Source organism: Crocodylus siamensis, chromosome 7, assembly GCF_052110815.1.
Source record: "Crocodylus siamensis isolate JL-2025a chromosome 7, ASM5211081v1, whole genome shotgun sequence".
Taxonomy (NCBI): domain Eukaryota; kingdom Metazoa; phylum Chordata; order Crocodylia; family Crocodylidae; genus Crocodylus; species Crocodylus siamensis.
Genome location: NC_143401.1, coordinates 34,477,169 through 34,502,200, shown reverse-complemented (window position 1 = coordinate 34,502,200; position 25,032 = coordinate 34,477,169). Strand labels below are relative to the sequence as shown.

The 25,032-nt window shown below is 44.2% G+C and overlaps 1 long non-coding RNA gene across 2 annotated transcripts; it reads left to right on the top strand.

The window, feature by feature from the left end:
* The first annotated feature begins 13,588 nt into the window (after positions 1-13,588).
* LOC149859668 (uncharacterized) lies at positions 13,589-23,876 on the top strand. Of its 2 annotated transcripts, XR_016443635.1 has the most exons (4): positions 13,589-13,816; positions 18,383-18,541; positions 18,723-18,838; positions 22,650-23,876. It is a non-coding gene; the product is annotated as an uncharacterized LOC149859668 (long non-coding RNA). The 2 variants fall into 2 exon arrangements; XR_016443634.1 differs by lacking the exon at positions 13,589-13,816 and having other exon boundaries at positions 18,179-18,541.
* The last annotated feature ends 1,156 nt before the right edge of the window (positions 23,877-25,032 follow it).

Below are 25,032 nucleotides of genomic sequence, written 5' to 3'. Positions count from 1 at the left end.
ATTTCTAGCATTTGTGCTTGTAACCAGACCTATATACTAGGGCTGTGCAAAATTTCTCTGGCCTTTTCATTTCAACACTGCTTTGACTCATTTTGAGGTTGAAATAGCAACATCGAAATGAAACAAAAGGCGTTAAAACAGCCTCGAAACTAAATGAGGCTAGTCAAAACGTTTTGACCATAGTGCTGGGCTGAGTTCCTTTCCCCAGCCCAATGGTCAGACGAAACGGCAAAACAGTGTCAAAACAGCCTCACTGTTTCAACAAAGCGAAGCATTGAGGCTGTTCAACTCAAAATTAAATTCGATACAAAACACTGTTCCATCCAGACCTCGAAACTGAACCGAATAGTGCTGTTTCGCACAGCCCTACTAAGCACCATATCAGAAGGCAGCAGTCTGAAGGGAAGGGTTATAGACAGGACCAGGTTCAGTCTGACCCTGAAGTTATAAAACAACTCGCTGAGGAAAGGTACTACTCAGTCCCAGGCTTACTCCTCTGGAGTACCATCAAGGTCCCTGTCAACTCTCAGGACTAAATCAAGACTTGGACTACAAAATATTTTCACCGGTAAAAAGGGGAGAAGGGAACTCAGCAAACTGAAGTGTTCATGTCTTGCTCGCAAATCATTAAGAAGAGCTGACTTGGGAGAATACCTGTCATGATTCACATGTTTGCCACTGAAGGAACAGCTTTTTTCAGAGTGAAAAATGGAGAGTTTCTCCCTCCCCAGTCGGATTGTCCAGCCTTAGAAAATATTATGACATGTGCCTCATCTCTAACCAATATATAAAAGGACTGGTCCTAAATTTCTTGGCTGCAATCTAGACATTCGTTGCATGGTTTGATTTTCATAGATTTCTGTGCTAATACAGCAGGTATTTTGCCAGGCTTTAAACAGCATATTAGTTCTCCCTAAAAATGTGCATACTTCCTTTGTAGGCACCATTTAGCACAGTAAAATCCATATTTGCCTGACAGATGGCAACATCCTTTTGGAGTCATTTTCCTCTGTTCTGTCAGTACACATGCCATGCCCAGTAAAAAATCAATTCAAGTAATAAAAATCCTTATACAAAGAAAATGGGTGGGAAGTCTCAGGCCAGTGCCCAGTGCACAGGTGTCCACAGTGCCCACATTGCAAAACCATCACAATTAGTACTAATGGTCCCTTTTGTTAGCAGCCAAAGACTAAAGGGGCTGGGAGGGTTAGCAAAGGTACAACACCTGCCAAACTAGTTTCCATAGATTTCCACAGGTTTTGGATCAGATCCTGTAAGACTTTTGTTTTGTTATAGTTGGAACAATTACAATTGGTGCCAATGTACTATATGTACTGAGGCAAAGTAAACTCATTTCAATTTGAAGAGTTGCACAGGAAAGAACTGGAAGCATTTGCAGGGACAGCCTAGAGCAGAGGTTCTCAAACTGTAGTCCACGGACCACCACTGAGCCATTTAGGTTCCACAGCTCCATTTAGGTGGTCCACAGAAAGGTTGTGGTATAATCAAGAATATCTGTACTTGTAAGGTAAGACTACTCATATTAAGATATGAGTTGTGTGCTTTGATTTGTAGAACAAAAAAAGTTTATTAAGTGGTCTGTCAAGGCCCTCAGCAATTTTCAAGTGGTCTGCGGGAAAAAAAAAATTGAGACCCACTGCCCTTGCTGTAGCTTTTCTGTGCACAGAAGACTCAAGCCCACAAATTTAAAAATATTCAGGAGGGATAAACTCTGTTGAAATTAAAGAAAAATCATTTGCAGACAGGGAATTGATTAATTTGCCATGTATGAGATCTATCAAGTTCATAACAAAAATCAAAGGCAGAAGTTCAGCACCCAGATCTGTTCAGTTAGAAAAATGTCTCGATGTGTGGGGAGGAACGGGGGACACTATTATTGGAGTTCCAGGAGCATATATAAAGGAAAACCACAGTAACGGCTTCCTCTAATCTTTTGATTGCTGGCACAGCCAGAGACGGAAAAGAAAGAAGAAAGCATGTGGGGAAGAGGCCTGGAGCAAAATTTTAATGGCAGAGAATAGTAACAGAATGAGGTAGGGTAGATCTGTGCAGCCCTCCTAAACTGCTGTACCAAAGCTCCTCAGTTCTATCCTAAGAACACCTGACTGAGGGGCAGCTTTCAATAAGTTGTCCCTGGATGAACTTCCCAGAAGTTCTCCTGAAATAAACAAAATAACTGCAGTGCATGGGTCATTGAGGCAGCCACCCATCCATTCTTTACTTAGGTAGTCTTGGTCTTGGGGGTCTCCATCAGGAGTTTAGTTGGACCTCAGACTCAGATGTCTAGCATCAGGGAACTGAACTTTCAGGAAGTAGTGACAATTTTCTAAATTTAAAAGTCATTTAAAAAACAAACCAACTAATCCCTTTTCCTCCTCCGCTCCCCATGCCTGTCCTGTGTCACCTCAGTCAACACATGGGTCTATCAATGATGGAAAGGGCTTATCTGAGAATAGCTTCAGTGAAAGATGGCACCCTCCTGCATGCTATTTATAACAGGCACTGTTATAGCTGACACCTTGCCCTGTCGCTCGAACAACAAAGTCTTTCAGGATTTTTTGGAACTGAATACCACCCCAATTCAGAGACATTCAATATACTGTAAAAGGCTTTTCATGTATGATTTGTTGAGTGTAGTCTCATCTCTGATCCAGCTATTAAGTACTCACAGTTCTCCCCTCAGCACCACATCTGAACCTCACAACTCTGCCCTCCCCACCCCCGAGGGAAGCAATATTTTTCCATTTCATGGATGGAAACTGAAAAACAGACTGACTACATGACTTGCAAACTCTCACAGGAAGTTTGTGCAACATCAGGAACTTGGTTTCTAAAGTTCCTGACCTGTGCCCTGGCCACTAGTCCATCCTTCTGTTCTGAATAATTGGACACTTACAATCTTACATGCTCCTGAAGACTGAAACAGGCCTCCATGAGAGTGTGGCAGTCCTGTTGATGCTTAGAATTTGTCCTCATTGTGTTTCATACATTCTCTGCCTCCACACAAAGAAACGCAATGAAAAGAACATCCTACTGCTGCTGAAGTTACAGGGATTTTTACCATTGTTCTTTTGGGGAGAAAGTAGTACTGTTTTCAATATAGGAAGAGAATCACTGTACAGCAACTCTACTTAGCCACTGTGGGTTTTTACTCAAAATAAATTAAAAACAAGCGCTTACAAGAAAATCCACAAGACACCTTGAAATAGTAAGGACACGTGCACCACCATGTGGATAAAGTAGTTAGATAAATATAAACAGAAAGAGCACAGACTATTAAACACAATAAAGTCAATATTTAAAGAAAAAAAAAGCCTGATGGCACCTCCAACACAAGCAGAAGGAATCTTAGGGCAGTTTTACATGTGTTGTGGGACATAGTGCCAGGCACTTTAATTAGCAAGCTGTGCTAATGAAAAGCTCCTCCATGTCATGTATGTCAGCATCCCTGTGATGAAAAAATGGCAGTCGGGTGCTCTGAACTAAAGCTCACTGAATGTGTTTTATTTTAAAGTGCCCTGTTGCCATTTTTTTAGCGTGGAGACACGTGGGGACACTGTTATGCATGACATGGAAAGCTGCTGAAGAGCACCAATTTCTGTGCTCCAGCAGATTCAATTAATCAAGCCTGTTCCAATGAGCTGGATTTCCAGTGTGATGGAGCAGGCTCCATACATGTGTGTGACCACTGGGCTTTAAATAACGTCTCTTGAGTGGCCTTTGTTCTACTGGTGGATGTCAAGCACCTCCCGGGTTTGTGTCGTTGCCGGAGTAGATTTCATAGATTTCATAGACATTAGGGCTGGAAGGGACCTCGGGAGATAATCGAGTCCAGCCCCCTGCCCAAAGGGCAGGAAGTCAGCTGGGGTCATAGGATCCCAGCAAGATAAGCATCCAATTTACTCTTGAAGGTGTTCAATGTAGGTGCTTGAACCACCTCCGATGGCAGGCTGTTCCAGACCTTGGGGGCTCGGACAGTAAAGAAAGTCTTCCTTATGTCCAGCCTGAAACGATCTTGCAGGAGTTTGTGACCGTTCGACCTCGTCATCCCTTGGGGCACTCTGGTGAACAGACGTTCCCCCAGATCCTGGTGGTCACCCCGATAAACTTATAGGTGGCCATCAGATCACCCCTGAGCCTGCGCTTTTCCAGGCTAAAGAGTCCCGTGGCTCTCAGCCTGTCATTGTAAGATTTGTTTTCCTGACCTCTGATCATGTGCGTGGCTCTCCTCTGGACTCTCTCAAGCTTCTCCACATCCTTTTTGAATTGTGGAGCCCAAAACTGGACGCAGTACTCCAGCTGCGGCCTCACCAAGGCCGAGTACAAGGGGAGAATGACGTCCCGGGATTTGCTCGAGAAGCATCTATGGATGCACGCCAGCATTTTGGTCGCTTTACTAGCCGCAGCATCGCATTGGAGGCTCATGTTCATCTTGTGGTCAATGATGACCCCCAAGTCTTTTTCTTCTGTAGCGCTAACCAACGTAGCACTGCCGAGCCTATAAGGATGCTGCAGGTTTTTCCTCCCAAGGTGGACAACCTTGCATTTTTCGGTGTTAAACACCATGAGGTTCTCGTCTGCCCATTTGCTGAGCTTGTCCAGGTCAGCCTGGATCACCCGCCTATCTTCTGGCGTGGATGCTTTGCCCCAGACGAGTAGTTCTCGTATTCCTGTGTCGCCAACCCCGTTCTCGCTTGCCACGACTTGCTGTTCCTTAGTAGGTGGGGTTGGTTGATGCAATACTCGGTGGCCTGGGGTTTGCCCGGTGGTCACTTATGGGACTCCACCACCCCTACACTCTGGCCTTATGCCCCCTTCGGTGTGCCGCCCAGCCGTTACCCGCGGCCTCTACTCGCCGGGTCACCCTCTCCGCTGTTACAATTAGATGCCAGCGCTTAAGGCCCCGCTTGCCCATGTGGGTCTACCCCACAGCCCTTCACAGCCCTTCACACCTCCGTCCCTTCCTTCAAGGGTACATACAACTATGGGGGGGAGCCCTACTGAGGCTTCTCCACAGCCCTGCCCCTTGGGCACTCGTCCCTGTCTCCTACGCCCGTTCGCCTGGGGTAACAAAATAAAACTGTTAACCAAAAACTAACCAGTAAGCTATTCCCTGCCCCTTTCTATCCTTTTCCCCGGAGCCTAACAGGGAGAGGATGTTTTCCTCTTGACCAGTCACTTCCCGGATCTACTCCTGTCTGTTCCTCAATCCGGTGGAACCCGACGGCGATACCCGCCTCGCCTTCAAACCCCTTTAAGGCTCTCCCAGGGTCTTCACCTCCTGTTGTGCCTTCCTCTGTGCCCCATCGTCTCGGCACTCCCACCTGGGTTCCGCTCTGCTTCCAGGTGCCACTTCAGCTCCACCTCTGGCCAGCAAACCTGTCATTCCCTCGGTGTCATCCACGGGCTCTAATCAGGGTATTCCACCCTCCACTGCCTGCATCTGCTCCCGCTTGCCAGACTCCTTGGGTCCAGCGAGTGGGGTCTTCCCTGCTGCCAGCGTCAGCCACAGCTTCATTCTTCAGTTATCCGCCCCCTCTGCAGCAGCAGCCACCATTTTTATTTCTGCTGGCCGGCGTCCAACGCTGACGTCACCGGCCGGCCCATAATTGCATGAAAAGGAGACTAACGAGCTGTGCGGGTTCCTCCTTCCACCCATGCGCATACCATCCCGAGCTGCTGGTAAATGCCGCTCGTTATTTTGACTCCTGGGAAAATGTGTATTAGCAGTGTGCAAAGTGGGCAGTATTCGATTCAGATTCAGCCCGATTCAGGGGACAGTGATTCAATATGCTGATTGGGATCACTGACCCAATTCGATCTGGCTGAATCTAAAGATTCAATTCTGATTCAAAGAATCAGCAATTCAGCCATAGACGCAGCTTTATATGTTTTTTCTACGTACCTCGAGGTACCAGGCACAGCTTGTGAATGCTGCGATGGTGGGGCGGATGGAGTGCTCATGCACTCGGCAGCTGACCCAGAAGTGGATCAGAAAAAGTTCTAGACACAGCTAAATACTTGGTGAGCTTGGTAAAATATAACTCAGGATTCAAAAGAGAGTTTAAAAAAATCCCCTGTGTTTATTTTATGTACCTCCAATCAAACTAGCCTAAGCCATATCTCTTACCCAGAACTGCACTCACTCACCTAGTGGCAAAGTCTGGATATTGTCCTCATACATCTGCAGTTCTTAAAATGACAAGAAGGGGGGGGGGGAATCATGCTGTGAGATGCGTGCAATGGACTGTTCAGCCCAGTGGAATCAAAATCATACCTAGTGCACTGCTTGCAATAGGAAGCACACTAGCTATTATATTTGGCTATGAAACTGTAATAGCTTTAAAAAATAGACTGGAATCCTTAGATCAAGACCTGTAATTTGGGAGCAGTCAGCCCAAACAATCTTGCAACTGAAGCTGTTTGTTAAACATATAAATAATGTCAAACACCAAATGGTGCTCTGTTGTGTTTTGTCACTGATGCCCTTCATTTGACTTTAGAACAGGATCAAATTATACTACTAGTTAAAGAGATTAGGATTCATAAGTGAATTCGGTTTCCTTCACCAAATGAACTATCACTAACACAGCCTTTACCAGACAAAGGGCCATTTTATCAGTTACACTGGATGTATTGTGAGATGGATTACGGCATTGATGCTGAATCGTTTTAAATTTATTTGAAGGGTTGTCTGCTCCTAGATAGCTCACAAAACAAGATATTGTTTAATCTGATGCCAAAGTAAATTACACACCATGAATCTAAATTTCTGCCAGTGTTAAACAGCAACAAACATTCAGTACTTAAATTCTTCCTCTCTCGTGACTTTGTCTAAGTCTATATTAATTTAAAAACATGAGCTCAGAAAGTTCATTGGTATAGTACTACTTAACCAGCCATTTGGGAACAAACTGAAGGCATGCTTCTCCAAATAGAAATCAAGTCTTCTCTTAGGACAAACCACTTATATGTGTACTAGCCAGACTCATACATGCTAGATTCAATAATTATACATATACAGACTGACAGGCACGAAACTAACCAGGGGAATTTAACAACTACCTTACACTGGGAGGAAGGAGAGGGGGAATAGATTATTAGTAATGTTTTAATGAGAGTCATATGTGTCAACCAGAAGAACGGGGCAGTCGTGGATAGGAAGATCAGAATAAGTGATGCTCATCTTTAAGCAGAAGTTTGGCGCACACTAAAAAAAAAAACTTTGAAGTAATGAATTTTTAAATTAAAGGATTCTACATGTGCACCCCATTTTGAAGTAGGAAAGGTACAATTTGCTCTTGGATGCCCTGAAAATGTAAAGAACAGCTTTTCAAATCCCTTGTTAACTTATAATGAAGTGGACTGAATAAATTGTAAGTCTGAAAACACTGCATCTTATTAATGGGTAGAGGAATCAATTATTCCTTGGCTGTGTCATATGGCTATCTTTATTCAGGCATGATGAGGCCTTACTACATAACCCCTATTGGATTCACTAGGTATACTTTGTCAAGTAATTGCTGCTTGGAATGCATGCTATTCCTTTCAATGTTCACTCAGTCACTGAGTTGGACAGGGAAGGAAAGAGCCTTAATAAGTTAATTAGATTCAACACTTCAAGGTTAGGGGATTAACTGATTCCCTACATTGTATAATAACCTTCATTTAGATTTGTTTTGTACTGTTGATCTGACTCTGATTGTCTAGTCAAATGAAGGGGAAGAACAAGACAAGCCAGAGAGAAAAGAGAATCAAGTAGTGAAAAGAAAGCCTTTACTAACAAAACTACTTGTATTTAAACTCTGGAACCTCCCATTTCTATTACCAAGGCAATAGGAATTTCTGGCTGTGCATTAGAGGTGTGCACACGTGGCAATTCACTTACAAGCTAAAATATCAACTGAAATGCTTTTCAAGTCATCACAAACCCATATGGGAAAATTAAAATAGGTATTTATTACAGCATATGTGAAAAAGTACCACTCATGCAAGTAAAAAAATAAAAATAAAAAGAACAGAGACTATAAAATTAGTGGCAGTGGGAACAATATTATAAGAAATTTAAAAGGAAAACAAAGTAAAAGCTTTCCTTCTCTTCCATGTGGAACTTTTGGTGTTCATTTTTTTTTCATTTTGTCTAAATATTTCAAATTTGTTTGGTTAAAAATATTTTATTTTTTCTCCCCCCTTCATCTTTTTAGTTTTACTACACTAAGGACATTAAAAACATGAATAATTCCTACTATTACTAAAAACAACTGGTATTCAGCAAGGTCATGAGGAACCTAAAGATTGTACTCTACAGCAGTTATTTATAAAGTACTAAAACATTAATCTTTTAAAGGAAACTTTACAATAGGTATGAACTTAAAGAGAACTGTTATGAGCCAGTTAATAACATCAACTTAAATAAATAATGTTGTGTTCCCAGATGACCTTAATTGCTTGTTTGGAAGACGCAACTCCAGACATATATAAACCATCTTTAAAGAAACAGAAAACTTAAGATGGAAGAAAGCAATTGGTCTTTCCATGCAGAGGGAACAAACCAAACGAATTCCCGCCCTACACTTTTTTCAGCCATATTTTCTAAGACTCAAGACCAGCATCACTTAAATGATCTCTGCTGAAGTAGCGTTTTTAAGAAGAGCGGGCTGTATAATAGAACAAAACTTCGCTCACAATTCTAGCACCCATTGCTGTGAAGTGCCTAATCTTAGAATTCCACATGAATCCAATCTCATTCTAGTTTCATAATCCAGAATAGCTTCATACTAACGTGTTCCTCAAAATAAAGACTGCTGTTATTTTGTTGTGCTTAGCACAGAGTATTCTTAAAGCATCAGTATACTTACTGCTCTAAAACTACCCAAGCAACTTGAAACTTCAAGGAAAGACACAATGCAGATAAGGACCCATCATGCTGAACTTCCCACTGTGTACTGACATCTAAAAAAACTGAAACATTGTACAAATCTTGTATGTCAAAATGCAACATTTGCTCTAACTGCAGATATGTAGTCCACACACTGAATTTGGGCAGTTACTAGGCCTGGATCCTAAAGCATAAGGCTTTCCATTTTCCTTGTAAATATCCACCAATGCCTAGGTTCGAACATATTATCCATGCCTCATGTTCCCAAGGTAGGAAATTTCTCCTCCTCGTGATTAGTAAAGAACTTTTTTCTCTAGTTATCAAATCTGCCAACCTGCAGAAGCCTGAAACATTGTCTCTCTGTTCTTAGCACTGTGTATTGTATGGTCAGGATATCTTTCATTTTATTTATAAAATTAGGTACCGGTCATTAACTTACCAATATGTATCTCAGAAACTTTATTCTCGGAGTTGCTATTGCTTTGTCTCCAGCCCTGTTTTAAACTACATTCTTGTGATCTTTACAAGGGCCCATTATGTCTGTAACATAGCAAGAACTGCCAAATATTCCATCCAAGAGTAAAACACCAATGGTCCAATCCTGCATGAACTCCCGCTGAGTTTAACTGTAAGGCCAGAGTCCTACAAGCTGAAGCATAGGACAAACATTTGTGTCTGTACAGATTTAAACTGAAGTTAATCAGGACAACATACTGCTTAACACTAAAGCATTAATAAAAATCAGTTGTTAAGTTTTAGCTAGTGGACAAAAAGAGGTATCTTAGATTTAACCTAAAATGCAAGTAATTATACATTTCCTCATTTTTAATTAAACATAAAAAGAAAAAAGGACTATGAGGAAAAAATTGCTTTAGCCTTCAGACTTGACAACAAGTTTGAGCTTTTGAAAGTTTAATATTAGATTAAAAGATTTTAAAACCCCCAGACCTATATTCTTTTAAACTTTTATTTATAGATGTTGTTCTACCAAACTATTGCATAGCTTCGGAACACAATCATACCTAAAAACATATCTACACTTAATAACAGTCTTCTGTGTTCAAGATCAAAGCTATGTACTGGGAGAAAAATCTTGATTGTAGCGTCTCTGTATTATTACTTTTGGGAAGCTGCTTAGAGCCAGAGCATCTGTGCTGTTGATGTTAGATTCTTGTAATGAGGATGATTTGGAACCAGCCCATAAACTCACCTTGACCTGACACTCGAACTGTGGTCTCTCTCTTCAGTCACCTTGCAAATCAAATGATCCCTTCAGTGACACCTGTGCGGTCTGCAGCTGTTTGGCACAGTTGGAAGTGATTGGAATCTTGTAAACAAGTCCAAGCTCTTTGCAGCAGGAGGAATAAAATCAGGCTCACTGCACACAGGGTTAATAAATATACGACAAATTATCCGAGGTGAGCAGCAGCAACTCTGACAAGTGCCTGGATACATAAGGCCTCTTCTGACCCAGCTCGTTTGTTTTTGTATGTGTTCAGGGTAGTACTGAACTTTGAGAGTGGAGAGGACTTAGTTATTGGATATAAGGAAATGCAATCGTGAGTATGTCATGTAATAATATGAAAAGTTCTCTCTACAATCCAGTGCTAGGAACTGTAAGTCTCCAAATAGATAATTTTGGTTAAAGTATTTCAGCTACTCAGCCTATGATCTATCCCTAATAGGATAAGGCACTATGACATTTTTTTTAAGAGTTTTTCAGATTTGAAACTATAATCATTCTTCCTTTTTCCTGAGTAAGGTCAAATCCATCACAAAAGAGTTGTGCATTGGCCTGAAAAAGCAGCAACACTATCTAGCAACAAAATGTATTATTGCAATCACAAGGCAGGTGTATGCCTCTATCATGATTAATCAGAGCATTTGTTTTTTTTGTTTGTGTGTGTGTATATACATATATATATATTCTATATAAAGAAAAACGAACCTGTTCAGTGAACTCAAGGAAATGGAATAATTTGTACTTTCATGTTATAATGAAAATGAATGTCCCAGTATCGTTAGTTTAATTTACAGTGTAGCACCAATATGCAGCTAGACAGAAATGTAATGTAATGCAATTTTGGTAGGAGTAAATTCATCTACAATATTGCTCTTTGCTATGAATTATGCATGATCATAATATTTTACTTCATTTCAGCATGGAATTTTTTAATGCAAAATACTAAAAGGTAATATAGGAAAATAGTAATATGTAGGATATGGTTAATAAACTATATCACTGCCAAGGTGTGCCTTACAGTCAAAGAACTCTGCTAGTTTTGAGAGGCATTAAAATACTTCAAAGTAAAGTAGCTTGTTTCATCTTCACTCCTTATCAGCAGTTAGCAACTCCCAATCCCTTTGCTCCTTCCTGTCATTCATCATCAGTCCCTCTTCACAATCAGCTCTTCAGAGGAAAGTTGTAGTGCTTTCTACTCTCCAGGGAAGAGCAAAAATTCATATAGAGCTATTTTACAGTGGCTGGTGGTTTGACAAAGGCCATGGACAGGGTGATCAAGGCAGATGACAGAAGGAGTTAAAGAAGAGGGGAAATTGAGGAGGGAGAACCTGATATAGATAGATTAAGGAAAAAGAAATTACGTGGGAGGCACAAAAGTGATGCAAGATGACCAGAGAAAAAAATAAAGCAGTAAAAGAAAAATCCACAATATGAAGCTTAAAGTCATCATAAGTAGGCTTTAGCTGAGAGGAGATGATATATGCTCAGTTTGAAAGACATGCTGTAGAGATGCTTCAGGAAATTTTCAAGCCAGTTGCCTTTTACTCTCAACCATAATAGAGCAACTGGAGGAAACCTTCCAGCACAGGTCTGAAGCTTAAACTCATACTTCCGAAACCACAGCAAAACATATTAACCACTAAGCCATCACTATTTTGCTGTACACCTTAATGGGAACCCTAACATTGTTTAATTAGCTTCCCAAATGCCACCAAACACTGGGATAAAATAGATTAGGATTAAAACCAGAACTCTCTGTAAAAATGTATCCTCACTTACAGAAATTAGATGCACTGTTACAGTAAATGTTAAATGGAAGTGATAGTTAAGGCTAAATCCTAAGTCTTCCCTTGGATGCTGCATCCAACTGAGCCACACAAAGGTTTTTGACTGAACATTGACATAAACTAGTAAATGTTGTTATAGAGGTGAAAAAAAATCTTATTTAGCAAAAAGTTTGGAATTACAGTAAGAGAAAGATGGAGTGATATCACTTTCACTTTAAAGCAATCAGCAACCTAAAGTACAACCCTCTAATCCACAGCCTCTGTGTACAGACCTTTCCTCCTCTGCTTCTCAAATGCTGATTTTTTAGAATGCCCTTGGTGGTCTTAGATCTTGAGTCCACTGTCAATCCCCAACCTCAAAACCTCTGGTGGAGAAGCACAGAGAGGCAGCCATCTCCCACTGAAAGGAAGCAGGGACTTTTTCACAGCCTTTCTTGCTTTCAAAAAGCAAGAAAACATACTACTGCTAGCTGTAATCTTCGAAATATTTTCCTCTGATTAGGGCTGTTCATCATAGAGAGGGCTTAATAAAACTGAAACTTAATGTTTTACCATATTTAATCTTCTGCAGACATCCAAAATGTGGTGTGCTTGGCTCATTTCTGAGTACTAAAGATTCCTAACTCTTTAATTATCCTTCTAGAAGTAACACCAACAAAAAGGTTGCTTCTTTCAAGATTTGCCCAGTTGGTTGAGACCCCTAATGATCTATCAAATCATTGTACGTAGCCCTTGGGACCACAGAAATTTCTTTTCTGGATATTCAGACTACCAACCTCCATAATAAAAGTTTAACAGAAATTCATGACAATAACTCTTTATTGATACACAAGATATAGATTCTCCCTCAGAATAAAGAGTAAATCAAACTCATAGTTTCTAAACTCTGGGCAGCCAACTAATATGGTATAACCAGAGTACCAAAAATCAGTGCTAAATTAATGAACATTTCAATAGTAATTACCTACCTCAAAGAAGCATTGGGAAGATATATTTACTGTTTTGTGATGCTTGCATAAAACAAAGCAATTAGGAACTACATTCTCACCTGGGTAGATATGCCAGTATTGCTACAAGCAAGTTGCCTACAAGCAAGTCCCCATGAGGTTAGTTAGGGGAGAATTTGCAGTATTAAACAATAACTGTCCATGAGCATGCGCTTACCTGCAGCACATAAAAAGGAGATTACCTCACACTCATGGAGTAGCAAGATCTTACCTATATGCAGTTTCCAGAAAAAATAAAAAAAAGTGTTCATGAACTCCTCTGATATTCCCAACTGAAAAAACACAGTCTAAAAGACAAACCAATCAGTTTCTCCAGTATGAACAATTCAGTGTATGTTATTAGTTACAGTGCAGAAGTGTCTTACATTACAAAAATGTTGCAAAATATTGTGGTTCGTTTCTCGGGAGGCGAAGAACTCAGACACACACTTATTAGCAGCACAAAGGTGTATTTGCAAATAGGGTCAGAGCAGAGTCAAAGGACTCAGATTACTCCGCCCCCTAAGGAAATTCTTAGCTGGCTTTTTATCTCTTTCCTCCTGGGCACGTGTGCAGAAACAGGAACTCTTACAACTCATTTGCGGTTCATACAAACATACATGTGATCACGTCACTTAATCCGTCGCATGTATATTATAATTAACTACTTAAGTATGCGGGGCAGATAGGCAAATATGCATCAGCTAATTGCGCACGCTCAGAAAGCTCTCTAGGTCACCAAGAGTTGAAATCCCGCCCCCTTTCAAGGACACAGTCAGTTGAATTCCAGCTTCTGTAATCTGCATGTGAAAGCCGGAGGAATGTGGAGAAAGGAGTGATTTAGCATAAGAAACAAGGCTGGCCAAGGAAAAAAGTCCTTGGCAGTGTTTTTCCTTATCAGGTACGAGATGCAAACTGTGCAGTTCTAACAACACTCCATTTCTAATCATATTCTAACAATACTCCATTTACTGTGCATTTCTAACAAAAATATCATTAGTTTCCTAATGAGGGATAATCATTACTTGAAATGAATGTTCCTAAATCAGTTACTAGTATGTTTTTACCTAGCATCCTAACATGAATAAAAGGATTACAATCTGACTCTGAAGTAAGAGTTATAATATTAGGGAGTTCTGGGTGGCTTTCAACATTTAATTAGAAGACCCAGAATTAATGAGTTACTTATCATCTGTAATTTGATTTAAATAACAATTTAGATAATTATTACAAAGTAGATTTAAATTAAGTGTGAATACTTAGGGAAGTTGTACTGTACATGACTAATAATCATTACCTGGGGTGAAGGTTATAAAATGTATTAATAATATGTTTTAATTAAATGAGTTATTTAAATGTTAGTTTCTAGGTTATTATTAAACTAAACTATCCCATATACTGTGGTAAAACTTAATTGAAATTGAATACACTCCTGTATTAAGTCTCCATAGATTCAATATTGATAACAACATCATATTCAGGGAGTAGAAAACAAGGCCATATTATGACTCTGAGTCAGGTGTGTGTGTTTGTGGTGAAATCATTACATTTTATTGCTGCTTTGGAGTTAAGCCAGGGACATTCCTGTTAAAATGTCATCCTTTATTGTTATTACCATCATATTGCTATTTTAACTTTTATCTCTATGTTGTTTCTCTAAACACAAGGCAGATTATATTGATTTGCCTAACAAAAGCTAAGCGTGTTTACAAAAGTAAATATTAAATAATGCAAAATTTATTAATGGTCCTCTTCTGCACTTGCCGTCATGGCCAGCCCCTTCCATTTAGAACCAACCTGGAAATTCTTCATGGACTGTCTGTGAGGGACAAATCTTCCTCTCGTATTTTAGCTGGGAAATGGACTGCTCATTAGGATCCTCATGCATATGTTCATTAATCAGTGACTGATACATGGGTTAGTTTAATATAGAAATGAGCAGCAGCAATGCAATACTCAACCCTAGTTCAGGGGTGGGCAAAGATCTGCTCTTGGGCCAGATCGGGCCCACAGCAGACTCCATTTCCCAGCAGTCCCCACCGAGGTTGCTGCAGGTGGTTTCCATGGAGACCTCAGCAGCAGGGGTGCGTGGCTGTGACAGTGTTGGGCCAAGGTTTCCATGGAGACCAGTGCCAGTAGTGCTGGCAGGGCATGCAGCTGTTCCAGAGCTGGGACCTTGCAGTGGTGACACTGTGGTCTGAAGCTGGGGCACAGCTGTGATCTGCTGCCCACATACCCTGAGCAGGGGGTGTGCAGACAGCAGATCATGACTCTGTGCTCTGCCCAGGCTCTGTGCCAAGCTGTCACCACTGTAAGATCCCAGCCCCAGATGGAGAGCAACTCCCTGCCCTGACAATGCTGCTGAAGCCGGTCTCCATGGAAACCCTGACCCCGTGCCATCATGGAGCTGCTGCTGCTGGGGTCTCCATGGAAACTGGCCACAGCTATGTGCAGAGGGGCTGCTGGGAAATGGAGTCCGGAAGCTGGCTGGATCTGCCATTTTGACCACCCCTATCCTATTTGCTAAATCCACAATGAATTTCCAGGACTATTGTGGAAATATCCCAGGATTCTTAGCACTGCATCATTCTATTAATAATTTTGCAGTGCATTGCAAGAGGACTTGACTCTTGTGTTTCATAGTCCCTGACAGCTCTATCCTCTGTCTAATCCATTCTTCTGAATCTAGTCAGTAAATTACTGACCTCCACAACATCCTGTATCCATAAGCTCTGCAAGTTAATTACATATTGCATAAAAATGCAGATCTTTCTGTTTTAAACAAGCTGTCTGCTATTATCACTGGATATACCCTAATTTTTGTACTGGGAGATGCTGTAAATGATAGTTACCTATTTGCTTTTTCCAGAGCATACAAGATATTTGAAGACCTCTGTTACCTGACATCCTCACCAAGCAAAATGTATTTAGGGGGGTTTAACATATAATTGTATGAAACCATCTGGGTCATCAAATTCAGTCCCTTGGAGCCTACTGTATCATAGAATTTAGTAAAAAAAAGATCTGCAATGTGGCTCTCAACCTTTTTGGTCTTGAGTCACCCTTCACTAGACTACTGGCACTCCTCCATAACATTTATGAATTGAGTGGCACTTAGTTTAATAAAACCTTGCATATTACAGGACTTACCATCTTGCAGAAGGACTGGGCAGTGGTGTGGAGGATCAGCCAGGCAGGAACAAGCCTGAACCTGAGCTTATCTACTTAACTTTACTCACCTTGCAGCGTCCTTCAAAAGCCCTGGCAGCACCCTGGTTGACAATCACCGGTCTATTACAGCATCCACTCAGGCTTGTCCATATTAGGGATGTAAATCGTTAAAGGACAATTATATTTATACTGTTAGCTACTTACAGTTTAGTGACCTTCAGCAGGAACAGCCTCAGACCCTTACATCTTCACTGTGTGCTGGCCCCAGGTCGCTGGTGGGGAGCTGCGGGGCAGAGGGGTGGCAGCAGACACAGCTGAGCCCCCAGGGGGCACTGCCCACATGCAGACCTATGGCTCGGGCTGCAGACCTCTCCTGTGCCCACATCCCATCACCATGAGGAGGGAGGGAAGGAGGTGCCAAGCTCCCCCCCCACAGGGGTCGGGCAAGACTTTCCCACTACAGCAGCAAGGCTCCTGGCTCTGTGGTGGGTCTCCCTGGCCCCCCACCAGGGGTGGGGCCTGGGCAGGGTGACAGGCTCCCAGCACCTCCCACTGTGCTTGTGTTGCCATGGCTCAGACCAAGGCTTCTCCATGCTGCTACACTGGGTCCTCCCCAGCTCACTCTGGGGGAAGAGGGGAATCTGGTCATACCCTGAAGGGCATTCCTGAGGGGTGGCAGCATAGGACAGTGCAGTAGGGAATTCCCAGGCTGGACAATTGCTGCACAATCACTCCTCAGGAATGCCCCAGGACCATACTCACTATTTGAGGGGCCAGCAGTGACCCCTCGTACCTCAGAGCTGGGCCCAGCCCCAGCATCACAAGCAGGAGAGGGAAGGATGCAGTGTGTCCAGTAGAGGCCACCCTCCTGGAACTGGGCTCTGCCTTCCCCCAGAGCCAGCTGGGGAAGGCCCAGCCCGGCTGCAAGGAGCCAGGCTGCAGCATAAACATAGCAGGAGGCGCAGGGAGCCTGTTGCCCAGCCTGAGCTCTGCCACTGCAGTGGGACCAGGCATGTCAGCTGCAGGACCAGAAGTTTCACTGCTGCAATGAGAATGTTACAGCTGACCCCAGGGGAGGGGGTGTGTGTGGCCAGCACCTCTCTCTCTCCATGTAGCAGTGGGATCCAGACACAGGAGAGGTCCACAGCCCCGCTTCCATCTGCAGCCCCAGCCCGTGGGGGGGCAGAGAAGCCATGGTTCTGCCCTAGCCAGTGCCCCCTAGTCGCTCACCTGCACCCACCACCCCCTCCCGTGGCTCCTTGCCAATGGCCTGGGATCTCCCCAACACCTGGTGCTTGGTGATGACATAGGGGGTTAAAGTTAGACCTGTTCCTGCCAGAGGTCCCTAAACTAAGTATGTGCTATTGGTTAACCATTTAACCAATACAACTAGAGAAGTTTAAACAGAGAATTTTTAAATGACATTTACATCTCTAGCCCATATATGACAGGGTACTGGTATAAAATAATTGTATATAAACTGGTGGGTGATTCCTATAGAAGTGAGTAGGTCTTTGAAGAAATCAGGGAAGGCAGTGAAGGCCTGTAAGCTGAATAGCCTGCATCCACATGGGATCATAACCCATCACATTCCAAAATGTAAGCAACACCTGGGCGTTACCTTAAAATGTGAAGCAGGTCAATCCATCCGAGTTGAAAATAATAAAACTTGGTCACAGGTTTGGATGAGCTGTCAGAACTTGGGCTATACACATTAAAAATTTAAGTTATGATTATCCGGATGTTGGTGTCACTGGGCATAACCCTAGGTAACTCAGAGGGATGGAAGACCACGAGTGTCGATGAAGCCCCTCTGCTCTAGGCCCAGGCGAGCCAGGCTCCCCCCCCCCCCGAACCTTTGTAACCCTTTCTTTGAACTTTTGTAACCTCCTGTAATACTAGAAAACAGAATGAGTAGCAAGCAAGCTGAAACTCCCTAAAAACTGTTATCTGTGGAATGCAAGGGCACCGCTCAGAGAGAGAGAAGAGAGGAGGGAAAGGGAGGGGGACAGATAGTGGAAAACTACTGTAGAAACGACCAGGGTATAAATATACACTGTTGCAGGGCTAGGGACACAGGATTTGAGACCATACATTCTCCCTGCGCCTTTTACTTGAGCTCAAATAAACTCGGTCTACTTCTCCCCCCGGTGTGTTTATTGGCACGACGCACACCGGGCAACGAACCCAATTGTTGCCTCCCTTGGGCACCTTGTGCCTGCAACAGTTTTTGGCGCCCAACGTGGGGCTCGAGGCTAACATTTCGCCTTGCCTGGATCCCTCCTGGGGTTGACAGCTTGCGGCAACGACCGACGCCCAGTGCGCACTGGTGGTTTCATCGGGGGCCTCGGCGGAGACATGGTTTGATTGACCCCGAAGGGCACAACGGTGCAACGCGCTCAAATAGTGGAGAAGCAATCATGGGCGACGGTGTGGAACTGGTCCCTCGGACAAGGTAGGATAAGCTCAGCAGTCTGAGCATTGCCTGTTAAGACCTGGGGACGCCCAGTGTCTCCCTGGAGTATGGGGCAGGGACAGAGTACGGTTGGCAGGGCATGGTGTACACCCTTAGAATGCATTCTGACTAATTGGAAACTGTTTAAGTCAGATCTAATGACTAAAAATAATCTTAAAAGGTTCTGTACAGTGGAATGGCCTCAATATCAACTGGAGGATCAGGAAAGGTGGCCTCCGGAAGGGTCAATTAACTATAATACAATCCTCCAATTACTCCTGTTTTGTCAGCGGACGGGTAAGTGAAACGAACATTTGTATGCGCAATTGTTTATGGCTTTACGAAATAAGACAGATATTTTGCAGAAGCGTAATTTGACTCTGACAGGATCGGTAGTTGTCAGTGTTGAGTCTCAGCATTCCCCCCCAACCACTGTAATGCTAGAGTCGGTGTCCCCTTTGGCTTTAACACCTCCACCATATAAAGATCAGATGCCCCTGGTTCCAGAGATTCCTCCCTCAGTGGGATTTTATGCTTTACTTACTGAAACTGTAATAGCCTGGCCTGGGGCAGATGGGCGTGCAGCCCAGACCATGCAAGTATACACCCACGTACCTTTTAATCCGGTGGACCTGGCGGCTTTTAAGGCACAGGCTGGAGAATTTTCAACTAACCCCAGTAAGTTTCTCTCTGTCTTTGAGGGATGTTTAGCTAGTTACAAGCCTGATTGGGACGATTGTAATATCCTTATGTGAACCTTATTATCTGAAGTAGAGCGGAATCAAGTTATTTCCAAAGCAAGGGAGGAAGCACAGCGGAGGCATGAAAGGGATTCCGTCAATGTTCCTGGTCTGGCAGATGTGGTTCCCCTAGCAGACCCTAGATGGGACCCTAACAACCCTGTGGATCATACCTGTCTTACCTCTTACAAAGAACTGCTTATGCATGGGCTCAGGCACTCGGCTGTCCGACATAATAATTGGGCAAAGCCGTACGAAATAGTACAGGAGCCAAAGGAAAGTCCAGTTGCGTTCCTGCAGCGCATCCGGGACGCCATTCGGCAAAATACCAATGCAGACCCTGATGACCAGGCGACGGAGGTGATTATAAAGGGTATTTTTACCAGCCGCGCAGCCCCTGATATAAAGCGGAAATTACAAAAAAAGGGAAGACTTAATGGGTATGTCTGTAGCACAAATCCTGGAGACTGCAAACAGGGCATATACCCTCAGAAAGGAAGAAGAGGAAAAGAGACAAGTTAGAATGCTAGTAGCAGCAGTACAGGCTGGAGTCAGAGAAAGGCCACAAGAAGGTGGGAGAGGCAGGAATATAAGGGGTCGTGGGCGCAGGCGCCCTGGCCCACAAGAAAGACGCCTGGGACGGAACCAGTGTGCCTTATGCTGGCAAGAGGGACACTGGAAGAATGAATGCCCAGAGAAAGGGAGAGATTGTACTCCTGTAATGGCAGCGGAAGGACAGGAGTAGGGGTGTCAGGGTAAATGGACCACCCCACCCCCGGAACCCCGAGTAAAAATGCGGGTGGGGAATTCAGAAATTGATTTTTTGGTAGACTCTGGGGCAGCACGGACCGCTGTAAATCAACCTCTTCAACTTCCCATAGCAAGTGCCACGGGAAAAAAGACTCAGTGCCTAGTGTACGCTCCTGCAGAATGTGCTCTGGGAGACCAGGCTCTTTCTCACAAATTGGTCTACCTTCCAGATTGCCCAACACCCTGCTAGGACGAGACCTGCTTTGTCGATTAGGTGCATCACTGCATTTTACCCAGGATGAAATAACCCTCACATTGCCCCCTGAAAATGCATGGATAATGACCCTCGCGATTGAACCCTCAGCTATGAATGCCCCCCGGGAGTGGAACCAGTGGGAAGACCGGGTATACCCTTTGGTGTGGGCAAGGGGGGGTCCCCGGAAAGGCTACACATCAAACCCCCATTAATATCCAACTACTGCCGGGAAAAGGTCCGGTACGAATCAAGCAGTACCCAATCAAAAGGAAGCCAGAGAGGGACTGCAGGAGACTATAGACCGGTTCCTAAAGTATGGTGTACTGCAAAAGTGTCAGTCAGCCTGGAACACTCCTATCTTGCCTGTACTAAAGCCTGATGGCACATATCGACTGGTGCAGGACCTAAGGGCGGTTAACGAACGGGTTAAAACTATTTATCCCCTCGTCCGAAACCTGTATACCTTGCTGGCCTCCATAGGGGGGCAGTATACTCATTTCTCAGTTCTTGATTTGAAAGACGCTTTCTTTACGATTCCAGTTGACAACCCCTCTCAGGAGATATTCTCTTTTGAATGGGAGGACAGAAAAAGAGTTAAGAAACAACTTTGTTGGACAGTATTAGCCCAGGGATTTGAGAACTCTCCTACCCTTTTCGGCCAGTCCTTAGCTAAAGACTTGGAGGAGTGGAATAATGAGCGTGAAGTCCTCTTGTTACAATATGTGGATGATTTATTAATTGCTGCTGTAGATTTAATCTCTTGCCTTAATGCCACTGTAAGCCTCCTGAACTTTATTGGACTTCAAGGATATCGGGTGGCTCGAAATAAAGCTCAAATTGCTCTCCCTGAAGTACAATACCTGGGATTTCACATAAGACAGGGGGAGCGCCAGCTTTCAAGTGAACGAAAGGAGGCTATATGTCAGGTTCCCACCTCAAGCAACCGTAAGTGGCTCAGGGCGTTTCTCGGTATGGCAGGTTTTTGCAGAATATGGATCCCTGAATTTGAACTATGGGCAAAACCACTATATGACTGTGTAAAAGGGCAGACCATGACCCCTTTTATTGGACTCCAGAAGCCGACAAGGCATTTAAAATACTAAAAAGGAAACTAATGAAAGCCCCCGCCCTGGGTTTACCGGACCTTTCTAAACCTTTCCAATTGTATGTGCATGAACGAAAAGGGATGGTTCTGGGAGTGCTTACTCAATTGTTGGGGGCGTGGAAACATCCCGTTGCTTATTTCTCCAAACAGCTTGATCCAGTTGCCAAGGGATGGCCAGCGTGTTTACAAGCAGTTGCGGCAACTGCCCTAGTACTTGAGGAAACTGAAAAGTTAACGCTGGGAGGAGTCGTGCAAGTGTATACCCCTCATATGGTCCAGGCTCTGCTAGACGCGAAGGGGGGTCTCTGGCTCACCCAGGCTCGGGTGGCTTGGTACCAAGCTAAGCTGTTGGAGAACCCTGAAGTGACTCTGCAAACCTGCCCCTCCCTCAACCCGGCTACTCTCTTACCTGAAACGGAAGAACAAAAGCATGATTGTTTAGACATCATAGATGCACAGTACTCCAGCCGTGCAGACCTACAGGATCAGCCACTTCTGAATGCTGATTGCGAGTGGTACACTGATGGCAGTAGCATTGTTGTAGAAGGGCAAAGGAGGGCAGGTTATGCTGTTGTGACCCTCTATGATGTTGCTGAGGCCAAGGGTTTGCCTGCCGGAACATCTGCTCAACTTGCTGAACTGGTAGCCCTGACCCAGACACTAGAACTGTCAAAAGGGAAATGGGTCAACATCTATACCGACACTAGGTATGCTTTTGGAGTACTGCATGCCCATGCTGGCCTATGGAAACAAAGGGGACTGCTGACAGCCCAAGGCTCCCAGTGAAGTATGGACCCCAAATTCTCCGACTCCTGGAAACTGTTCAACTTCCCTCGGCAGTGGCAGTAATACACTGTAAGGCTCATCAGAAAGAGGATCAAGACGTAGCCAGGGGTAACGCCCAGGCGGACAGAGAAGCTAAAAATGCTGCCACCCTGAGGACGCCGAGACCTGCTGACACCCATATGCATGCCCTCATTCCATCAGTAGGGGAGCTCCCGGATCCCCAGTACTCGTACAAATCAAACCCTCAAGTGTCATCTATCAAAGATCTGCCAGAAGGCCTCTCTGCAATAGCTCAATGCTTTGCCCCTTGCTCTGCTTCGCATCCGTGCCCTCCCCAAGGGAAAATTAGGGCTTAGCCCCTTTAAAATTATGTTTGGAAGGGCATGGCCTATGAACAGGACACAGGTTGTAGCAGGGAAGTGGGAAATTGGATGTAATATTTTGTCACGGTACACTTTCTTCTCTCCATAGGTACACTAAAGACTTGCAGCCTCTTCCGCTGGATGCTCCAGTCCACTCATTATAGCTGGGGGATTCCGTGCTCGTTCGTACCTGAAAGAATGAGCCCCTCCAAGATAAATTGAAAGGACCTCACACTGTCCTACTAGTTTCCCACACAGTGGCAAAGGTCAACAGACACAAGAACTGATTTCATCACTCTCGTCTGAAACCGGTGCCTACTCCACCTGCGGAACAGTGGACCGTCCAGCCCACCGACAACCTTGGACTAAAGTTGCTGTTTAAAAGAGGAAAAGTTTAGAATTAACAGTATGAATTCTAGTTTAAGTTTCAAAACTACTGTAACATTTTTCTTTTTTACTGTAGGCTTTCTTTTCCTGTTACTTTTTACTACATTCTCCTTACATGCAGGGTGGGGAGGGGACCCAGCCGACCTCGTTAGAAACACCTACAAAGCACTGAAGGTTACTTTTGCCCGTGAGTTTAACCTATCTAACTGTTAAATATGTTCCCAAATCTCTTATCACGCTGCAGGACTCCCATGGCAAGCCATTCCTAGTAACTGGTCAAATACACTTAATCGCCTTTTATCTTCAGAATATGAGAAAACTCAGCTGAAACTTTGTTGAGTATTCTCAAAGGGGGGAGTTGTTGGTGTCACTGGGCATAACCCTAGGTAACTCAGAGGGATGGAAGACCACGAGTGTCGATGAAGCCCCTCTGCTCTAGGCCCAGGCGAGGCAGGGCCCCCCCTCCTGAACCTTTGTAACCCTTTCTTTGAACTTTTGTAACCTCCTGTAATACTGGAAAACAGAATGAGTAGCAGGCAAGCTGAAACTCCCTAAAAACTGTTATCTGTGGAATGCAAGGGCACCACTCAGAGAGAGAAGGGAGGAGGGAGCAGCTAGTGGAAAACTACTGTAGAAGTGACCAGGGTATAAATATACACTGTTGCAGGGCTAGGGGCACAGGATTTGAGACCATTCAGTCTCCCTGCGCCTTTTACTTGAGCTCAAATAAACTCGGTCTACTTCTCCCCCCGGTGTGTTTATTGGCGCGACGCACACCGGGCAACGAACCCAATTGTTGCCTCCCTCGGGCACCTTGTGCCGGCAACACAGATATGCAACTTCGCACGTTATTCCTTGGTTCAAGTACCTAAGTCATGCAAATTAGCTTTTCCCTACTCAGAATGTTTTTTGTAACATAGGCTATATTCTACTTATCGATAGCAAATAGAGAGGGAGTTTGCCCAGGAGGGACCAGGGGACTCTGTGTATATGTGTGTGGGAGCACAGGCAAGGGCTTGGTGTGTAGTTTCTTGTTGCATCTTCCCTCCTCCCCACTCTTTCTCCTGACAGCATAGTTGTTCTCCATGGAGCAAAGGATGCACAAATGAGGCTGGTTCAGCACCCGTAACCTGCATACCTGTGTGGGGTGTGCCATGTTTGTTTCTCACAGAAGGTCAAGAGAAGGGTACTTCATCTACATCAAGTGTAAGCTAGTGTTTGCCCTGGAAGAGAAGACTCACAGATTGGAAGCGTGGGTTTCCATGCTGCATTGCATGCAGGACCAGGAGGATTACTTGGGCAAGACTTACAAGAGGCTGGTACTGGAGAAGCCAAAGGGTAATGAGAAGTAGCAGCATGTGACTACTTGAAGGAGGGCCTCCAGAACTGAAGACTAGCAAACTGAAACGAGCAACCATTTTCAAGCATTCTGCAGCTGAACTGCTGAAGAAGAGGCAGAGGAGAGAACACCTCTAGGCATGAGGCAGAGGAGGGAGCAGCTTAGCAGGAAGTGCAGGACACCCAGGACAGGGGCTGTAGGACAACTGTACCAAGAAAGAAAAGAGAGGTGGTGGTTTGTGACTCCCTTCTGCAGGGGACAGAGGCACCAATTTCTCATCCAGATTGGGGGGGCCTTGGTGGTATGCTGCCTGCCTGGAGCCCAAATTCAGGATATCACAGTCTTCCAAAGTTAATCCATCCTTCAGACTATGACCCCTTCCCTTCCTATTGTCTATATAGGCACTAATGATACTGCCAGGAATGACACTGACCAAATCAGAGGGGACTATGAGGCTCTTGGCAGGAGATCAAGGAGCTTGAAGCATAAGTGGCCGTCTCATCAATTCTTCCCATGGAAGGCACGGGTCCAAGCACAGATGATTGTATAGGCAGTCCTCGACTTACGACTTTCATAGATTTTTCCATAGACATTAGGGCTGGAAGGGACCTCGGAAGATCATTGAGTCCAGTCCCCCACCCAAAGGGCAGGAAGTCAGCTGAGGTCATAGGATCCCAGCAAGATAAGCTAACAATATGGGTCTAAGGAAAAAGCCTTGGGGAACCCCACTGGTCACATGGCACCATGATGATTCACTTCAATTACT